The sequence below is a fragment of the Echinops telfairi genome, unplaced genomic scaffold, assembly GCF_000313985.2.
Source record: "Echinops telfairi isolate 266 unplaced genomic scaffold, ASM31398v2 ScPeMD7_7401;HRSCAF=8416, whole genome shotgun sequence".
Classification (NCBI taxonomy): Eukaryota; Metazoa; Chordata; class Mammalia; order Afrosoricida; family Tenrecidae; genus Echinops; species Echinops telfairi.
The window spans coordinates 1333124-1354244 of record NW_022111301.1 but is presented as its reverse complement, the minus strand read 5'-3'; positions in this window follow the sequence as shown (position 1 = coordinate 1354244).

The window sequence follows — 21121 nt, the reverse complement described above, 5'->3', positions numbered from 1 at the left end:
AATAAAATGATTAAAAAAATAAAAGAAAGTAAATGTCTAGAAAAAAATGATGTCAACATATGTACAGATATGCTTGATACAACTGATGTATGGATTATTATAAGAGCTGTAAGATGCCCCGATAAAATGATCTTTTATAGTAATTTTTTTAAAAAGTGAATATCACGGCTAATCTTGACTGGTATTTTTATATTTATATATATAAGCTTGATTCCTAACATGTATCCACTTTTGAATTGGGGTTTTACAAATAAAATAATCAGTATAACAAATTCTAATCTGAGAAAGCTCATTGTACAAGCAATAGATATATGAGCAGGTACAAAAAAACAAAGGGAAAGTGCTCCCATGGGAAGAGCTTTTGTAGTACACATTTTTTCCTGCCAGGCAAGCATGGAGCAACTTGCTCAGAGTAAGTGCTCCCAGTGCTGTCACCTGGGAAGATCTCTCTTGGCCACAGTGAATTTTTTTGTAAAAGCTGTTTTGCTCAAAGCTCGTTTTTGTGATGGCTCATTTAAGAGACAGCATGAGGCTGTGAAATTTTGTTTGCTGCTCTGGAAAAGTGCTGCAGAACCTGCTGTGATGTTGTACACAGCTTACAAGGACAACACTATGGGAAAAACTCAAGTACAGGAGTGATTTTCTCATTTCCAAACAAGGTGAAATGTTGATTGATTACAAACCTTGTTCTGGATGCTCATCAACTCTGGATGGAAATGTAAACTTGTGTGTTTGGAGTTTGTTCCACCAGGTCAGACTCTTAAAGAAGCTTTCTATTTAGAAGTTCTGAAAAGAAAGTGTAATTGTGTGTGATTAAAAACTCCTGATTTGTGACAGCCACTATGACAATGCACCTGTCCACAGCACTATTTCACTGGGCGAGTTCGGGGCAAAAACCAGCATGCCTCTCTTGTCCACATACCTGACTCACCCCATCTTGCTCCCTGTGGCTTCTTTTTGTTTCCACAAATAAAGAGGGACATGAAAGGACAGCGATTTGATGGCATAGACAAGGTGAAGGAAAAAAGGAGGAAGGTGCTGTGAGCCATTCAAACAAATGAGTTAGAAAAAAGGTTCCAAGAATGGAATCGCAGATTGGACACATGCATTAAGTGTAATGGAGAGTGCTTTGAAAGTGATAAGGTTGTTACTAAAAAAATTAAATATATAGCTTTGAAAAATATATCTACATATGTAAAAGCTTTGTCCCAATACCTCTAGCTTATAACCTTTGATTATAATCTGTATTTGTGAAAAATCATAATAGCAGGGACAGAAGTCAATGTTATATGTTATGTGTTATACGTATAACGTTAAGTGTTAAGATAGCAAATGGACTTTGGGCTTCAGCTCAAGGCCTATCTTAACACAGGGACATTTTGTTCTAAAAACCTGGCACTCTTCGGTACTCACCTTCCTAACAAAATTGCTGAAGACAAAATGGGTGCATGAGCAAATGTGGTGAAGAAAGCAAATGTTGCCTGCCAACAGAAGATGTAGCATCTGGGGTCTTAAAGGCTTGAAGTTAAACAAGTAGCCATCTAGCAGGGAAGCAATTAAGCCCACATGGAAGAAGCACACCAACCTGTGTGATCATGAGGTGTGGACGAGAATAGGTATCAGGTATCAACAGATCCCAAACAAACAATTATATTGATGGGAAAGAGTTAGACCCAAAGCCCATCTGTGAATGACTGGACATCCCCCCACAAAGGGGTTACAAGCAAGGGACAATTCAACTACAGTGTAGTATAGCACTAGAAAAACACACATCATTCCTCTAATTCCTGAATGCTTCCTCCCCTCACTACCATAACTCAGTTCTACCTTACCAATCCAGCTAGATCAGAGACAGACGTTGGTACAGATAATAGCTCTCTACATATGGAATTCAGGACGGATAAACCCCTCAGGAACAGTAGTGGGAGTAGTGATATCATGAGGGTACCCCGGGAAACAAACCAGTTATTTACTTTTAGTACATGCTAACCATTTGGACAGGGGAAGAGAAATCTGCTATAGAGAAATACATATATGAAAGATATATAAGGAAGCATAATACAAATTAATTGTGCTAATAGTAATGACAGTACTATTTAAACTAAGTACTGACCACATTAGTAGGCAAAATATTCTCTATACAGAATGAACAGGACAGATGATATTATATACTTTTAAATCAAGAGGCAATACTTTTATGGTTGATAACACAATGAAAGTAAAAATAAACAAATTATATAAAACCTTGGGTATAAAATAGACTTTTAGATAAATACTGAACTCATTTTCATAAGGTTTCATAGACGTTACTTATGTTATTTCTGAAGAATTAATATGCTGCCTCTATGGTGGGCTATAAATATACAAACAAGGCATATTCTATTACTTTTAAGCTAATAACAACTAACTCTTATGATGTGGATCTGCTCTCAACTTACCCTCAAAAATATGTGGCAACCACTGAAGCTATGGGTGCTATAGCAAAGCTTGGGGAAAGAAACAGACAGTGCCCCGCTATCAGAAAGAAACCAGACGTTAAGACTTGCCTCAGAAGAAGTAGCCATCTAAAGAAAGTGGCAGGGTGCACATGGGGAAGAAGAACATCAACTCAAGTATGTTAAATGGTTTTCATGAAATCCATGATCAGAGAAGGGGATGCATTAGAGCTTAAATTCTGTGTACTAGGTGTAAAATGTGAGCTATTTTTTAGTGTCTACATAGATTCAGCCTCCATCAAACCCTCGCTGGACTTTAAGAAGCCATGTGAAAAACTTTACCCCCAAGCAGCGTGTGTTTGAAAGTGGATTGCTACCACTCACCTAACCAGCTCATAAAGAGGCAACAATCCGTATGGGCTTATCTGGATGTGCTCTTGATGGACACTGGGGTGCAGTGAGATAGGTTAGCAAGAGTGGCTATGACTTTGATCCAATTTTTTATTTGGTTAATTTAAAAGTGAATAACATCCTAAAATTTCAGTATGTTATATACAGGAAACAACTCCTTGTTCATGGCAAACGCCTTATTTTAACTTTGGAGATACCGCTTTTGGCTCACATTCAGATAGATTAGCAGTCCTTGCTGACCTTCCTTGCCCCTTTCTGTACCCTTTTCAAACCTGTTTTCCTGTGCCACTTCAGTCAAATAAGAAGGAACTTCACTTATGCAAATGATAGCATTTGTGATACACAAGTGCCAGATGCAAATGATATGCATTGTGCCATGCAGTTTCTTGTTGACATAGCCTCTGGACAAGTGGTTTGAAGGAAATAGGCTGCTGCCTATACAAATGAGAATAATCATGTATGTATTGTTATGTAAAAGTTTTCTTTCTAGAATGGCTTTGAGACAATTGAGCTGACCCATTGCCTAAGCATACACAGAGGCCACCATCCCATAATTATGGCCTTCAAGGATATGGGTAAATAATCTGACCCAATTGCACAGGAATGCCATAGCAGACTATGGTTTATCCATTAGTACCAGAAGCATTAAGGAACAATCCTTCTTGAAGGGATTTTTGCATACACGCCTTAACATTGCTATTCCTAAATGGGTTATTTTCTTGGATATCCCTAAATAACTGATGTATAAATCAAAAGTTCCTGCCCACATAAATGCTTTAAAACACTAGCAATGTTGGTGTTCTGGGAGATAAGAGATGTGCGGTGCATGGGCCCTCTCTACCTGTTTCTGCAGACACTTCTAACAAATTTTGATTGTATGGAAAATTGGTTTGTTAGTCTACCAACAATCACTTGAATAATCAACATGTACTTAGTGTACAATTCTTGGTGTATTTGTGTTTATTCGCTTTGTTCTTGTTGATATCTTAGAAGAAAATTAAATGAGATCTTCATTTTAAGAATGTGAAGTCGCTATAATAAAACATTTGCTAAAGTAACCACTGAAAGCTTCTTCCATACAGTGTCAGTGTATTAACAGGACTTCAGTATAAAAGTAGGTTACAATTGAAGAAGTTGTGAAGTACTGACCCTAAGTAAGAGAAAGAAATGAGAATGCTAGAGAAATGTAGAGGCTTTTTTTTTTTAACCTTCAACTGCAGGAAACATTAAATGCAACCCATTTCTTGGTCAGATTGGCACAAAATCTCACAGCAAAACAAATTAGCTCTGTTACTAGTGTCTGATGCATTACATCTGACCACCCAGGATTGATGAACCTATAGAAAAAAACACCAGAAAAGGGGTGCCTGGGAGGTAAGGTTTGGAGATGGGAAGGAAAAGAGGAGTAGATACCAAGGAGTTCAAGCAGGAAGATAAGGTTTTGAAACTGATTGAGGTAGCAATTGTACAATACTGCTTGATGTGATTAAACTATGGAATGACATGATGTTTGCATTAGTTCCGAATTAAATGGTTTGGTAGCCAAAAAAAAGAGCATACGAAAACATAAAATAAAATTAAAAAGCTATCTGAAGAGATAAAGCACATAACAGAACTCAGACGACACAGTTTTGTAATGATCAGATGTGAAATTTAAAGGCTCTAGGAAAAAGTAGGCAGCACTTAAGAACAGATGACTGTTAAAAGCAGTGTGATGTTTAGGGGCTCTTCTGTGTGTGGCTACATGGCTACTATAGAAACATGGGGGCAGAGTTTAGCCTGTCAATCATGTCGCAGCTTGTTGGGGGGCAACCCAGATAAATGGCTCTCTGAGGCGGGGCCTCTTCCTAGCTCCCCTTGGTGGTCAGATCTCAGTAAGCTGCTCTGCCTCAACCACGTGCTGTGCAAGTTGTGGACCTTGCTGTGCTCTGCTCCACCTGGCCAAGGCTATCGTGGTGGACCATGTCCCTGTGCTGTGCAGCTCGGTACCAAAACATCCTCCCTCCCCCACCTCCAGCGCCCAGCCATTTCTGCTGCTTGTGGGCCCACACAGCACCTCCAGCCTGCCATTTTGCGTAGCTACATCATGAAGCTCCTCCAAGACCCTCTGTGTCATGCTGTGCTACTAGCCTCTCTTGCACCTCATCACTTCAGCTTCCCGCTGTCTGCTTCCTTGGCCTTGAGCCGGTGGCCACGTGCGTTAGAAAGACCCGCAATGTATTAACAGACCCACCACGTGACTTGGACCCAGCTCTCTGCACTTCTTTGTGGACTAATTTGCTACTGTATTCCTTTTCTCTATATAAACGTGCATATGTGATATATGATGTGTGTGTCTACATACATATAATTTATAATATATTATAATAATGTATTATTACATATATAATATAAAAGTATAATAACATATATATATAATAAGAGTCCTGGTTTTGTTTCTCTAGCGAACTCTGCCTAACCCAAGCTGAGAAATGGAACCGCAAATATTTTAAGTAGATGCTAAAAAGTAAAACAAATCAAGCAAACAAGAACTCCTATAGCATCAATGGATAATGTGCTTGATGATCCCATTAGTGGAATGGACATGGTTGGAGAAACTACAGGCTTAAGAATAACTCAGTATGGACTCTTTAAATTAAATTCAAAGGCAAAAGAAAGTAATAATTAAAATAGAAAAATGCTTTATAGTGTAACCTGCATAGGAGCAATTTAGTAGGAATAATCAGCACATCAAAAGACGTAAATAGAGATTGCAAAAGAAGAACGATTTGAAGTCATAATAGCCAGGACTTTCCCCAAATTAATGGCAGGCATCAAACTAGAGGTAAAGAGTTCAGAGATCACCAAGAGGTACTTGCAGGACACCAAAAACAAAGATCTCATCTGAAATATAAGTTGGAACATTAAAACAATAAAAACTAAAATATGTCAACCTGGTAAACAAACAAACAAAAACCTTACTATCGTGGGATCTGACGAAGAATATCAATTACTCCTTACTAGTACCAAGAAACTGAGAAGAAGCTAGAATGAAATTTTAAAGGGTTGAACTTGGTGACTAGTTTAGAATACTATTTTATATTGTGTGAAATTATCCTTCAAAGTGGAAAAAGCAGAACCGCAGTCGTGGAATCAGTTACGAGTCACAGAGAACCTAGACGACATAGAACTCTTCTTTAGCGTGTGTGTGATGAGCACGTTTTGAAGAGAGTAGAACAGCTCATCTTTAGCTTGCAGAACTGATGGTCATATTCACCTGACAGCTGGCAGTCTAAGCCTTAGCCCACTGCACCAGCATAACTTCTGAGGAGAACCAGAGATCAATAATCATTCAAATAAATGATGAGGGAACAGGGAATCCAGGGCACTAGACTGGAAAATAAGCAAGAATGCATTAAAGAGAATGTGTAAACACTATAACCAATCTCACTGAACAATTTGTGAAAATTGTCAAATGGTGTCCTGACTTTCTCTGTGGTTTCACCAGAAAGCTCAATAAAATATTATTTTTAAAAACCAAAGAAGAAATAAATGCTTTCTCACAAAGAGAAAGAGAATGCCAGGGGATCTCTACTGAAAGAATTTCTTCAGGGAAAAGGAAAAGTACAGGTGCTCACAAACAGTTTTGCTTAAAGACTGGAAGAGAAACATAAATGACGATAAGTTGACGTACATTTTTATTTATGATTTATCTAGTTAGAAATTAAAAATGAAAGATTACTTTAAGAAGTACAATGCAAATAGAGAGGGAGAGAACTTCTACCCAAATCCACAGCCGTCTAAGTTGACTAAGACGCATATAGTAAAATTGCTCCTTCATTTTTCTGGGACAGGACATATTTATGGCATCAGTGAATCTCTTCTTTCACATGTGGAGTAGCTAGAATGGTTAACTGCTTATCCCATGAAAACTTATCCCATCGAGTATTGCATATCGATATTATGTGTGCATGTGTGACTTTAGGTATGTTTCAAATGCAGTCTACAGATATAAAAAAAAGAAATGGTCTTTGCTCATCAGAAAATAATGAACCGATCAAAGGTGAAAGAGAAAATTGAAGCAGTCAAAGGAATTTTGTTAGACAAGTTAACTATGGATCTAGCACTTGATTGTGTAAAAATATTATATTCCTCGAAAGGTCTAAAAAATAACTTTTGCTATTAATATTATATTACAAGAATATGTGTCTAAGTTAGATATTGATGCCAATCCTTTTGCAGTCTCTGTATTCAGAGAAAGGCAAAGTTTTCTACTACTGTAAAGAGTTACAGACTCAGAAACCTGCAAGGGGCAATTCTATGTTGTCCTCTGGGATCACTAGGAGTCAAAAATGACTGGACAGTAGGGAGTACATTTTGTCTAAATTAAAAAAGTTAATGGCATTTATTTTCATCAGGAAATAGGTATTTATAGATGAAAACTTTCTGTTCCGGAGACAATAACGAAATAATGGGGTTAATAATCAAAATAAATATGTCAAGGACAATTGAGAATTTAGCACCAGAGCAAATAAGTTTGAATTTGAATGTCCTAAATCCAATGGCAGTTAGTTCTTTAAATTTCGATTTCCATTTAGTTTAAATTTTTGTATTGGAAAGCAAGTTTTAGGAGAAGCTAGAGTGATCTAAAAAATAGTAACAATCTACTAATGCTGTCAATCCAATAATGCTGGCCCTGGGTTGTGCAAGTTGTTATGCTTGGTCCTCACCACTAGGGTAAGGCTAGTTTCTAATCCACACAGCAGAGCCTAGAAAGAAGGGCCTACTGATCTGACGCGACAAATTCACAGCCTTGAAAATCATATGGAGTAGGTCTACTCTGCACGTAGGTCACCAGGAATCAAATTAACTTAATGGAAATAGTGTTGTGAATTATTAATAACAATTATATATAACATTTGATACTAATTAACCTTTTCAATTGACATATTCATTTTCAAATACCTAAACTTGAACCCTCTAATAAGTCTTTAATATATGTCAAATATGGCCATCCTATAGTCTTAACACACATTTCAATTTAAAATGAATAACACCAGAGTTGTACATACTTAAATTATTCTGTGTTTCTTGCTATGTTTATTTCTTTGTAGCATATAGTGTCCACTCCAGTATGACTCCTAATTATAATACTACCACTTTGGAAACAGAAGTTCAGATTTTTTAAAGTCATTTTATAACACTGAAATGCATTATGGCACATAGCAAAACTTAATTTATTTCATTTCATTTCAGGATCCAACTAGATGGCAGGTGGTCACGCTGATTGCAAATGTAAAACTCAGCCTGGATTGTGCAGTACAGGTGTCTCCTTTATTAGAATTAAGAAAAGAAAAGTATGCATGATATTAAATGACTCAGAGACCAATGCTGATATAATTACATATCTGTTCATAAAATATTTTATCATAGGTTGTAGTTACATAATCTGATGTCAATTTGCGACGGGGTGGAGTCTAGTCTGTCAATCAGGTTGCAGCTTGATGATCTCATTTGGAGGTGTCACAGAGATAAATAACTCAGTGGAGGCCAGATACACAGACTCTCTGCTTCGTCTCCCTGTGAGACATTCTTATTGACAAGCCACATGGAGCTATGCTGATGGCAGCCAGGACCTTGAAGTTGGAGGAACCAAGTGGAGACCCACAACAGCACTAAGATCTTTCCATCACCACTGTATCCATAAAACTTTCCAACCACTGGCCTGTGATCTCCCAGCATTCGGTGTCATTGCATGTGCTGCATGAGCCTGAAGAGGAATTTACAGACTGGTATTGGACATATGAGCTAATATGGTTAGAGACTTGATATGGACTAGGCTGGGATGTTTTCTCAATATACAATTGCTCTTTGATATAAAACTTCCTCTTACCCACTTAGGAGTGTCTATGAATTTGTTTCTCTAATCTACCCAAACTAACACATCATATAATATATATTTTCTGGTAAACTATTCTATATTTTTATTTTATTTTTTTCATGTATTTTGACATACATTTTCAGAGTCAGGGGCTATTTTCTCAAAATTCCTATGAATGCTATATTTCTAGTCTCCAAAATAGCATTTCTTATGCAACATAATGGCTTTAAGGGAGATGTAAATTTATTGAATCGATACCTAGCAGTAAACACAAGTTGACTTGTAATTAAAAATTCCATATACTCTTCAATGTGTGGAGAGTGTGATATATTAATGAATGAGGACTATTTTTTGACCACAATAGTTTAAGTTTTAAAATGAAGTTACTCCTCTACAGAAAATTGTGTATTTCATATTTATAGTCTGCATGAATCATATCACTATTTCTAATAATTCTAGGAAATAAACCTGTATAGTATGTACAAATAAACCTTCCATCATCCCACTTTCTCCTCGTGTTTCCTGTTTCTATTCCTCCTCCGTTCCGTTTCCAGCTGAACTTTGGGTAAATGCAGCCCGTTTGATCTCCAATGGTTGGTTAGTCAATGGTGTGTGTGCCTTGCCAGTGCTACTGTTCTCTCAGGCATCTCTGCTACTTGGCAAAGTAAATAGAGCCTTTGGTTGAGTTCATTGGCAGACCTGAAGGGTGACAATGGGTTATTGTCTTGGGATCCAAGAAATTTCTATCCAACCAGTAAACCTTTTGTAATTTTAGCTTTTTCCCCATATTTTTCTCCCACTCAACTTAGGACTTTCTAATGTTCTCCCTTTCCTAGAGTTATTAGTGGTTTAATTCTTCTGCTCTCAAGGTCAAGGAGACTGTTGTTTATGGGATCTAATTGTCTACTGGACTAATTCTTTTCATGTGTCTTTGACTTCTATCACCTTTTCCCCCTCTGGACAAGGATAGTTCATCATTGCACATTAGAGGGCCTCTCATGAGCTTTTAGATCCTTAAGCACTACCCAACGAATTAGGATGGAAAACATTTCCTTTGTGAGCTGTTGTGGCAACTGAGCGTGGTGCTCCTAAGACCGTGGTCCTGAGTTTCTAAGGCCAGTAACTTATTCCTTCAAGGTGTTTGGTTACGTCTAAATGGTTTTCAAAATCTCCTGTAGGCTCTACCACATTCTTGGCATTTGCAGAAAAGATGAATACATATGTCCAAATATCTCCTGCCAACTTTATGTCTAATATTGTGTCTGTACTCCTATTTTAGTTCCCACATCCATTCAGCCTTCATATATCCCTACATCTCCTTGCAATCACTGTTCTTGCAATATTATATATAACAATAATTAACTTGTTGTTTTTAAATAGCAATTTTGAAGATTTCTATAGTAAAATTAATAAATAATGCTGTAAAGCAACATTAAATATTTCTCAAGTAGGCTGAACTACATAGTTTTTAATACTATACATTTCAATAATTCTAAGAAATAAACCTGTACATTACCTTTCTGAAAAGAGACTGAACATTTAGCCTGGACTCTTTGCATTTATATATAGCCTGCTTCACATTCACTAAGAACTCGTTGACACCTCAGATCTTAAATAATGTGTTCTGGAAGAAATTGATAAAAATACCATTCATTAAGGTGATGTAGGTGCATTTATACACATCAGAACTGCATAATAGTAAGTGTAGTCTTTTAAAATTCTTATAGAAGAAACATTTGGAAAATAATTTAAAATTGTTAAAGATCAATTATATTTTTAAAGCACCAGGATATCCTGCTATCTAAAAACACATAATTATAGTATTTATGGTGTGTTTCATGCCTTTTTGATGTATATGTATATATTCATTTATACAATGTTATATTCATCATTATTACTGTGTATCAAAACCATAAATCGCACTATTAAAAATATGTACCAGAATATTTATGTTATTCTTCAAATTACAATGATTCTACTTTCCAGTTAAAATAATGCTACAATGGTTTAATTTTTAATTGAAAAGTTATATTTTTATTCCAGCATTGCTGATAATTTACTAACTATACATATAGTAAAATATTTTTCAAACTTAAGAAAATATGAATATATCATTGTCACATTAGAAGAAAAATATAGCAATATATTTATAACATTTGAAAGAAATTTTATAAAATTAATCTCTGACACTTGTAGAAAAGTCAAGTTTTTTTCATTAGAGTTATATTAAATTGTTATCCCAATGTTATCTAAAAGCGCTCAAAACCCCCAGAAAATCCACTGCTGTGGAATCCTGGTTCATAGCACCTACTTGTGCAAATTAAAAAACTGAATCATAGATCTCTGAATGGTATTGTATTTCAAGTGCATTATACATTTTGTTATTAAAACTGAAACAAATGATGAGAGCCACTAGGAAGCCTCATCGTTCTCTTGTTGAGTGAGCTGCTGCTGCTTCTAATTATTGACCTTGTTGTTAGCAGCCTAATGTGCAAACCGCGACATCACTAGAGAACACCTGAAGATGTTCTCTCATGATTCGGGAGCACTTTTTAAAGTCTATACATTCAGATTTCTTTTCGTTGTTCTCGTTTCATTTTAATGGCATCCGGATATTATTCTTAAAACACACACATATAATCTCGTTGATAGATACAAACAAGCACCTTATTTTCCATTACTCCAATCTTTCCAATGTATACCAGTGAGAGAAAGAAAATATGCATTTTCTTTTATCGACTATATATCTCACAACAAGTTTTACTAGTAAATTTTGCTTCTTTATTATATCATGTAGAATATTATTTATCTCTTTAAGTTGTGTGGCATTGGTGAATTCCATTGGAATTTCTATTTTTTGTACGTCTGGGATGACTAGAGAAACAAATTCATAGACACTCGTGTATAAGAAAGAGCTTTATATACAGGAGCAAATGAATATTGAGAAAACATCCCAGGGCAGTCCAGATCAAGTCCTTAAGTCCGATATTAGCCCTTATGTCCGATACCAATCTATAAATTCCTCTTCAGACTCATGAAGCATATGAAATGGTGCCAAATGCAGGAAAACCACAGGCCAGTGGTTGGCAATACTTGTGGATCCAGCGGCATTGGAAGCATCTCAGTGCTGGCAGAGATCTCCACGTGGCTCCTTCAGCTCCTGGGCTCTAGTGTAACTCCTCCATGTGTCTTCCTGACAGGGATGTTTTGTGGGGATTTACTTGTGTCCTGCCTCCAGCAAGCTATTTATCTCCTTAGTTCATCCAAATGAGGTCATCACGCTTAGACCTGATTGGCAGAATAAACTCCACCCCTTCACTCTTACGTCTCAAATTGACAACAGATTATGTAACTACCACATATTTACAATGATCTAAATTGTCCATAAAATAGTACAATATTACTTTAGCCCAAATCTATAATTTTATTATGGTTTTCTTTGTTAACAGAGTCATTGAATTGGTTAAAATGTTAGTAAGTCAGTCTACGTGTGTTGTTGTTATTGTTAGGTGTGGCTGGCTCATTTCTCACTGGAAGTGATCGTGTGTATAACAGAATGCAACACTACCAGGCCCTCCTCCGTCCTCAATTTTATTGTTATGTTTGAGTCTCTGGCTGCATCTACTGTGTCAATCCATCTCCTAGCAGGTCTTTCTCTTTTTCAATGCCTCTTTGCTTTACGAAGCATGATGTCCTTTGCCAGGGACTGGTCTTTCCTCATGACACGTCCAAAGTATATGCGACAAAGTCACACCATCCTTGCTTCCAAGAAGCATTCTGGCTGTACTTTTTCCAAAATAGATTTCTTTCTTTAGGAATTCTATGGTACTTTCAGTATTCTTCACTAGCACCACCACCATAATTGAAATAATTAAGGCATTAATTATTTAATTACCAACTTTCACATGCATATATTGTTTCACAAATAGATTGCTTGAAAATATGACTTGTGAGTTTCATAAATGTTCCCTTCATCTTGAAACATAGCCATAATATGCCTCAGTATTGAGGTATGAGGAAATTTGTCTCATGTACTTTGAGTAAGTTAAATAATATTACTAGTGTGAAAGGAATGCTATTGATTTAGTAAGTATAGTTTTTGGAGCCAGATTACTTGTATTATACCTAGTATATACCTCTGTGATCAGAGTTAGAGCTATTTAGAGGTATAATAAAAGTAGCTATAACTTTTTGATGTTACACTAAGATGTGAATAAATTAATATAGGAAAAGTTTTCAAAGAGCACTTTGCATAATGTAAAATAACCAATAAATGGCACACTGGCATTAGTAGTATTATAGAATTATATTCATAAACTACCACATAATAATTGGCATATATAAGATGAAATTGTATAATTAAACAAAACATGCCTTTGAAATATGGTTTTGGTAAACAATATTGAATACAATGGATGAACAAATAAATCATTCTTGAAGTAAGTACAGCCAAAATGTGCCTCAGAGCTGAGAAAGGAGAGACTTTGTCTCATGTACTTTTGGTATATTCTCAGGAGGGACAGTCCCTGGAGAAGGACATACTATTTGATAGAGTGGTGTGTCAGTTTAATAAGGGAAAACCCTTGCCAAAATAAACACCATTCATTCAACAATGGGCTTCAACATAATATCACTATTTAGGATGGGACAGGATTGAACATTGTTTCCTTTTTCTCCATTTATGTGACCATCAGAATCAACTCAGTGGCACCTAACAACAACAACAACAACAACAAAGCCAGAATAATTGGAATCAAATATTTGATTTGTGGATTTGTTTGTCTTCTTCTCAATAGGTCTCTTTGAGGATATATTTGAACAAGAAATATATCCCTATAGTATATCAGAAATGAATGTTTTATATATTGCATTGTTCCATGATAACATACATATCAATTGCCTATTTGTAATACTTAATCTAAATTTAAGGAACCCTGGTGGTTGAGTTGTTAAGCGATTGATCATTAATCACAAGGTTGGCTGTGAAAGCCACCGGCTGCTCTGTGGTAGAAAGAACTCACCACTCTTCTCCCATAAAAATCATGGCTTAAGAAGTCTCATAAGGCAGGCCTATTCTGTCCTTTTCTGTCACAAGGTTCAAGATTTACTCATTGACACACAAATCCAAATTTACTGTCTCATTGCTTGATTTATTATCTCACCATTTCTAAAAAGACTTAATAATATTTTATACCATTTATCAAGATCAACAAGAATTCTTAAGAAGGAGAATCAATGTTTTAAAGGAATGCATTAAAAATAGAGAAAAGTCACAACTTTTGACAGACCAGATATGAATTCTCATTCATGATTAGATGATATGCTCTAATCTTAAAAGCTTGTCTCCCCACCCAATTATCCTATTGAATGCTCTTTTGTAATCCCTTGTTTTAATGTCTGTATGATAAGGTTGCTTTATGAAAATTAATAAAATATTTAGTTATCTCCTCTTATTATGTTAATTTAATTTTTTGAAATGGTAAACAAAGCAAAGCTTTGCAGTTATAGGAAACAAAGAAAGTTGCTAACTCATTAATGAATATTTGGGTGACCTTATAAATGTTTGAGTCTCAAGTCAGGTGAAAAGAATACTCATTTTTTAAGATAGCAATCACATAAATAGGGTGAAAATGTGTCAATAGTGTTAACTTTATTTTTTGTAATAAAAAGAATTCACACTTCATTAAAATAGTCTCTTTCTTTTCGTGTTTTAAGAAAGTAATTATAAAGAGGAAAATTAAACTAGCTTTTATTTTGGCTTTATTCTCTATAATTGACATACATTTATATCTCACATTTTATTTTATTCTTAATGCTAAATTTATGTAAGTGTACATTTAACTAAAATAAATTCTCAAAGGCTATGAGAAATTAATGATCCACTGACAATTTAGTAATTATAAAAGGGTTGTCACCACTTGATTTGGTGTCTAGCTGATGCAGATAATTTGTGAGAATAGAAAACTTTGTAAATGCATTTGGATCTAAATCATTATATGTAGATAATAGGCTTAATTATATATATACGTTTAGAAAAATAAAATTCCACTGACTGACCTCCTGGGAAATGAGGCTACTTTGTGAAGCTCTTCTGTTGCTAGTCTTCTACCCACACAATTATTGGACGGGTGCCTGCAACTAGGTGATGTGACTACAATGCGGGGATTGGTTCATTTTGCCATTCTGTGGAATATAAGTGGGCTGTCTTAGAAGCAGGAATGGAGAATCCATGATGACCAAGGAAGGTGAGCAAGAGTGAGGCATGTCTTAGCTCTGTTGGCAGAGAAGCTGCAGGGGAGCAGCACAGAGATTATGAGACAGAGCAGTGGGCATCCTAATCCACAAGTGTAATGCTAAATGCTACCTCTGAGCAAGAGGATGTCTTGCACAATGGGATGCCCTTTGGGGATTTGTTAGTGTTAAACATCTTTCTAACACTTTCCCGAGCAGGAAAGAGACCAATTGGCTGCTTGACTGATGCTCAGGAACAGAGAGGTGCTTCTGTGGGTTTGGCTGAAACGAGGTGCTGCAGAGTCCAGAGCTGTAGCCTCTACTTTTCTGATCCTAACTTGATGCAACATAACCAAAAGTCTAAACTCTGCCATCAAGTCGATGTTGACTCATAGCGACCCAATAGAAAAGAGTAGGACTCATAGCAACCCTATAGGATAAGGTAAACCTGCCCTGTGTGTTTCCTAAATTATAACCGTTTAAGACAGTATAGAATGGCCCGTCTTTGTCCTGTAGAATGGCTAGTGATTTCAAAATGCAGACCTTTAGGATCACAGCCCAAAGCATAACCACTACATCACCAGGACTCCCTGTGATGTAATTTAAGTACCATAATAATCTCTGTACTCTTGAATATTGTCAGTGAGTTGTGTGACCATATCAAAGGATTATAAAACTATCAGAGAAGTAGAGTGCCATGAGACAGTTGATTGACTTCAGAATTAGATCAAGAATTGCTGATGGCAGCACATTGGATCTCTTTCTGATATTGTTTGACAGATGCTGAGTTGGATTCTCCTTCCCTATGGGTAGCTATTTGTTTTTTTTTACAATGTTCTATACCGAATATTGGGTTTGATGATTGCTAGATGCATGGAGACACGCCAAAAAAGCATTCCTGTTAGGGGTCCAGTTCATGGATGCATGAATATATTACAAATAGAACGCTTTTAAACATCTCTGCAGTGTATATAGTAAGTGCAGACGAGTTCTCTTAGTAATATAATTGTCTTTGTATAGTTAGGGTGTTGTCAAGGTGAATTTTGAGAGAATCTACTGGACTAATTAAACTTAAGGCAGATAGGCCAGATTAGATTAGAAGGTTATAAGTGATTTTGTGGATTCCCAAGAAGTAATCTTGACAAGGAGTAATCTTGACAGATTTTCTTTAAGGCCATGGAATGATGGGAATTATTATGCAGAAGATTAAAAAAATTAAACTGCTTTTGTGAGAAAAAGGTGATGAATGTTGTGCTGAAGATTCTTCTTTTTTTGTATCTGCTTATTCTTTGAGGTGAGCAAGGGTAGCCCTATAAGAAATTAATTGGGGATACTTAACCCCATTCAGGTTACCGCCCTATCCCCTTCAAACTTCTTATTTAACACTCAAATAACATATAAAAAGAACACTCTTTGAGTCCCTTAAAGACGCCAGAACAGCCAATTTGAAGCAATGTATATTGAAGAGCATAGCATTCTTCCAGTAAAGGTTGGAGAAATGGAAACATCATCTTCAGAGGTTAATAGATTGGATGGAGGATCTTTGGGAAATAAAATCTTTGCAGTATGACATTTTGGTTTTTAAGAGGATGCTATAATTTTGTAGCAACATGTTTTGACTATGTGCTCATATGTTTTTAGGTGCCACCAAGTTGTTTCTTAGTCATAGGGAGTTGCCGACTCCTTATGTGCACTATGAAAAATAAATGATCCTGCACCATCCTCATGATCGTTCTTATGTTTGAGCCCATTGTTGTAGCCACGGGTCAATCCATCTCCTGGAGGCGCTTCCTCTTTTTCAGTAGTCCTCTACTACATCAAGCATGTCTTTCCCTGGGGACTGCTTTCTCCTAATAGCATGTTCAAAATAGGTAAGAGACATTCTTGTCATTCTTGCTTCTAGGGAGCATACAGGCTGGTTTATTCTTTCTGCAATTCATGGTACATCCAATATTTGTAATAGTTAGGTTTATTGTGTCAACCTGGCTAATAGGAGCATGTGGGATTAATCAACTTGCATTTTGATTGGAGGGCAAAGAGAACAGTGGCTCTGCAAGGCCTGCCCCCTTCTCTATTGCTCTCTGGTGATTGAGCACATGCTGGAGCTTGCTGCTGCTTAGATAGTTCTCTGCCTCAACCTGTGAGTTACACTACCTATGAGCCAAGCCAACCCATTGATCTTGTTGCCAGAGCTTGGGGCTCCTTCAAGATTTGCCTCACCACGATGCGGGTGCATACATCACTTGAGCATGAAGCTGGTTGATCCTGTCACCTTGCATTGCTTGCAGTCAATATCCCAGGCCAGCTTTGCTAAGCTCCCAAGCTTACTGACTGTTGGTGACCCACCCTACTGTTTGCTGCCTGTGGGCAGAATCTGCTTGCCTTGCCTGAGGGAGGACTCTACTGTCTGCTTCCTTGACTTTGGATCTGGCAGCCCACGTGCATTGAAGGACTTCCAGCATATTAACTGTTCCACAGAACTGAGTTGAACTGACCCCTCTGTAATCATAAGTGTCCTGGTTTTATTTCTCTAGAGAACCCTGCTTAACACAATATTCCCCACCAAAGTCATAATTCAAACGCCTCTACTCTTTTTCAGTCTTTCATATTCATTTTCCAACTTTCCCATTCATGTGATGCAATTGAAAATACTACGGCTTGGTTTAGATGTATCTTAGTCCTCAAAGCATCATACTTGCTTTTTAACACTTTAAAGAGGGCTTGTACAGTGGAATACCCAATGCAATTCATTGTTCGATGTTCCCATGAGCATTGATTATGGATTCAAGCAAGACAATGACTATGTACAATTCCTGTATTTTTCACTTAATTCTACTGAAGAGATACTTGTTTCCATTGTTATCATTGAATATTTTTTAAATTAGTTTTGGACCACATATTTAAGTAACATTTTCTGTCATCAATTAAAAATATAGAATTTTAATATCAATTCTTATCACAATGACTTATAAATGACTTATCACAATGACACTATGATTTTTATGGATCTTTACTATGATGATTTTTGGTTAAATATTTGGTTAAAATATTATGTTTTGTCTCAGGTGAAATTAATTAATTTAATTAATTAATTCATATCGATATAACATTTTGATATATTCCTGGATAACATTTGTTCCTATATCAAGTACACACAGTTATTTCACACATACCCCAGAGGGGTTTAGAAAATTAAATTCTTCCTCAAAAAATTGTTAGCTTAAAAATTTCCATATGAGCTAATACCCATCATCAAGTCAATATGTGAGAAAACACACATATTTGTATTTATTTGTCTGTCAGTCAAAAACCTTGATTTATTTGCTCGTTTAATTAAATAAATGCTCTCTTTCCTTAAAGGTTTCAGGGCTGTGTGGCCTTTATATAGCACTCACTTGGTATAACCCCAGGCAAATTTTGCTGCTTGGATTGAAGCTATACTTGGTTAATGAGGCTTGAATTTTGAGGGGAGAAGGGAGAGTTTGACAGAGAGTGAGGAATAGCATTATCAAGCAGGATCCCATTTGTATTTTCAAAATCATATGTAAGTTCCTCTTTTGGTTGATGCTGAGCAAGAGCAACACGGAATGGTTATTCTGGGATATGTAGTTACCACAGTAACTAAGTTAACAATGCATTTCAGCAATGTGACATTCCAGCAAATTTGACATGCAAACACAGATTTCTAACTATATTTAACTATTGAATAAAATATGGTAATAAAATCATATTTCTGTTTAATATGGTATGGATATCCTACATCCAAATAAAAGTTTGACAATCTTCTTTGTACTATTATAAACAAAAATCACACAGGTCATTTTATAGACTTTGGATGATGTTCATTCTTCTTCAAGCTAGTCCATACCTAATGATCCCAACGGGCAAAGAGAGAAGAGGCTATGGGAAGAAGCTAACTGACGGACTTCTACAGAAAGTCCTGTGATTATCTCTGTGTTCATCAGAATTCTCTTCTGTTGAAGTTTTTTCTTCTTTTTTTTTTAGTTTGTATCATTATGGGACAAAATTGTCTCTCCTGCCTATTTATGTATATTAACAGTGCTATATAAAAGCCTGTTCCTTAGTTCACCTTTTCAGTAGTTGTCATTTACAGATACCTGTGTCCTTGCTCATAAATTATTCTAGCTACATACTTTAGACTTATAGCCTTCAAGGAAAAATGAAAAAGATAAATTCACTTTTAAAACCCTGTCTTCTAGGAGAACATTGTCTAGTTTTGTCAGATGAATATTATTTGTTTCCCAAATATCCTGCATGTTCCTACCAGCCTTTGAAAGGATTGATTTGAGATTTCTTCAGAGAACTCGTACCTACTCTGCTGAATATTTCTTTAGCATTCACATCTCTGTCAGAATGAATTCCTATAATAAATCTTCATCCCACAGTAGTCAATCGTTCTTCTCTGAATTAACCTTCAGTAAGACCTACATTTTTAGTAATCTGTATTCAGCAATTATCCTTTTCTAAAATAAATGTTCCCAATGGTGATAGGATACCAATATTACTGGAAGGTGTTCAAATATTGATTATAATTATAATTTTCCAATAATGCCTCTTAAATGCTTTTACAAGAATCTGAGCCATTTATGAAAGCAAAAACATACTAACAACTCTTAGGAAGATGCACAGATACATTTTTAAATGTTGCACACTAAAAGTAGTCCCCATGCAAGCACTTAGTAGCATTTATTAAAATTAATACCTAATGGAGTGCTAGCAATAATTCTATTTATGATGTCACAAATAAAAGACACAGAAATTAAATAGTCTCTATTCTTTTGTTCATATTGGACACAATGTTGCTCTTCTGCAGAATGTCTGCTCCATCCTCCATTCCATATATAGTAATATAAGTGTTTTTTTCTTGTTTTCTGATCCAAACTTAGACTTTGTCAGCACACATGTCAGTATACCTCTGTGTGTGTGTGTGTCTCAAAACTAGTGATTCATTACTTTTGTCAATTATCATTGGGCCAGCTCCAACTCACAGTGACCAAATATTTGACAGAACAAAATAACTAGCAACTTGTTCTTAAAATCATGGTAAGCAAAATATGAAAGAAATGATAAAATAATAAAATGGATTTAAAGCTTTGTGCTATTATCTGGGCAAAAATAAGTATTAAATGATTATCAAAAAACTTCAATAAATATTGTCTCTTACACAAATTTGTGCTATCATTTGTGCCATTAATTAACTAGCTCCTGAGTTATCAGATACATGTGTCCTGTTATGCCAAGGTATTTTATTTTGTTTTGATATTTAGCACATATGCACTGATCTAGAGTTAATTGTGAAATTAGACAGATTTTTCCCAGTAGAGCTAAATTAGATATAATCCTGTAATTGTTCTCAGAGATGGATTATTTAATTAACTCCGGACATTTAGTTGTCAGAAGTCTAACAAAAACACTGCAAAATAATAATAACCTATATCCCCTCTTTTCTCGCTTCCAAGTGAGATGCACTCATTTTAATATACATTATACATTTATTCCATTTAAAATCACAATTTGCTTAGTCCAGAGCTCACTATTTATGCAATGGTTATTTATTATAGATGAATAATGCATATTTTTCATAGACTGGATTTTTTCTTTATCAGTTTGATTAAAGAGTTAAAAATATATGAAACTTTTTTTCTGTACTCATTGTCAATGCATTTTTTGTACCTAAAACTATACTTTAAATATATTGGTTTAGATATTTTATTAGTTACATTTTCTTTCAAATTTATACATAGATTTTTAAAAAGAACTACTGTGTTAGGCTGAATAAGCTAGGCTGGGTTTTCTAGAAAAGAAAATTCAGTGACATGTATGTATATAAAAACAGAAGTTTATGCAAAAGCAAAATGGCTGATATAGTTATAGAAGTGGTTGAGTTTGGTTGTCAGATATGATATTGGAGGTTTTTCACGGATGCGTAGGGTTGGGAAGCGGTGAGATCAGTGATTGATAAAGGCAGAAATGGATCAGATGTTGTGGCAGACCTTGAATAGATCCCAGGATCCAGAGGCAACATTGAAGGTTGCAGGCACGCGAACCAAGAGACTAGCTGCAAGAGCCACAACAGTTGAAGAAAGGAAGGAAAAGGAACATTCTCCACAGCAACTCTTGTAGCTTTCAAAATAATCCACACATCCACGGAGATACTGGGAGG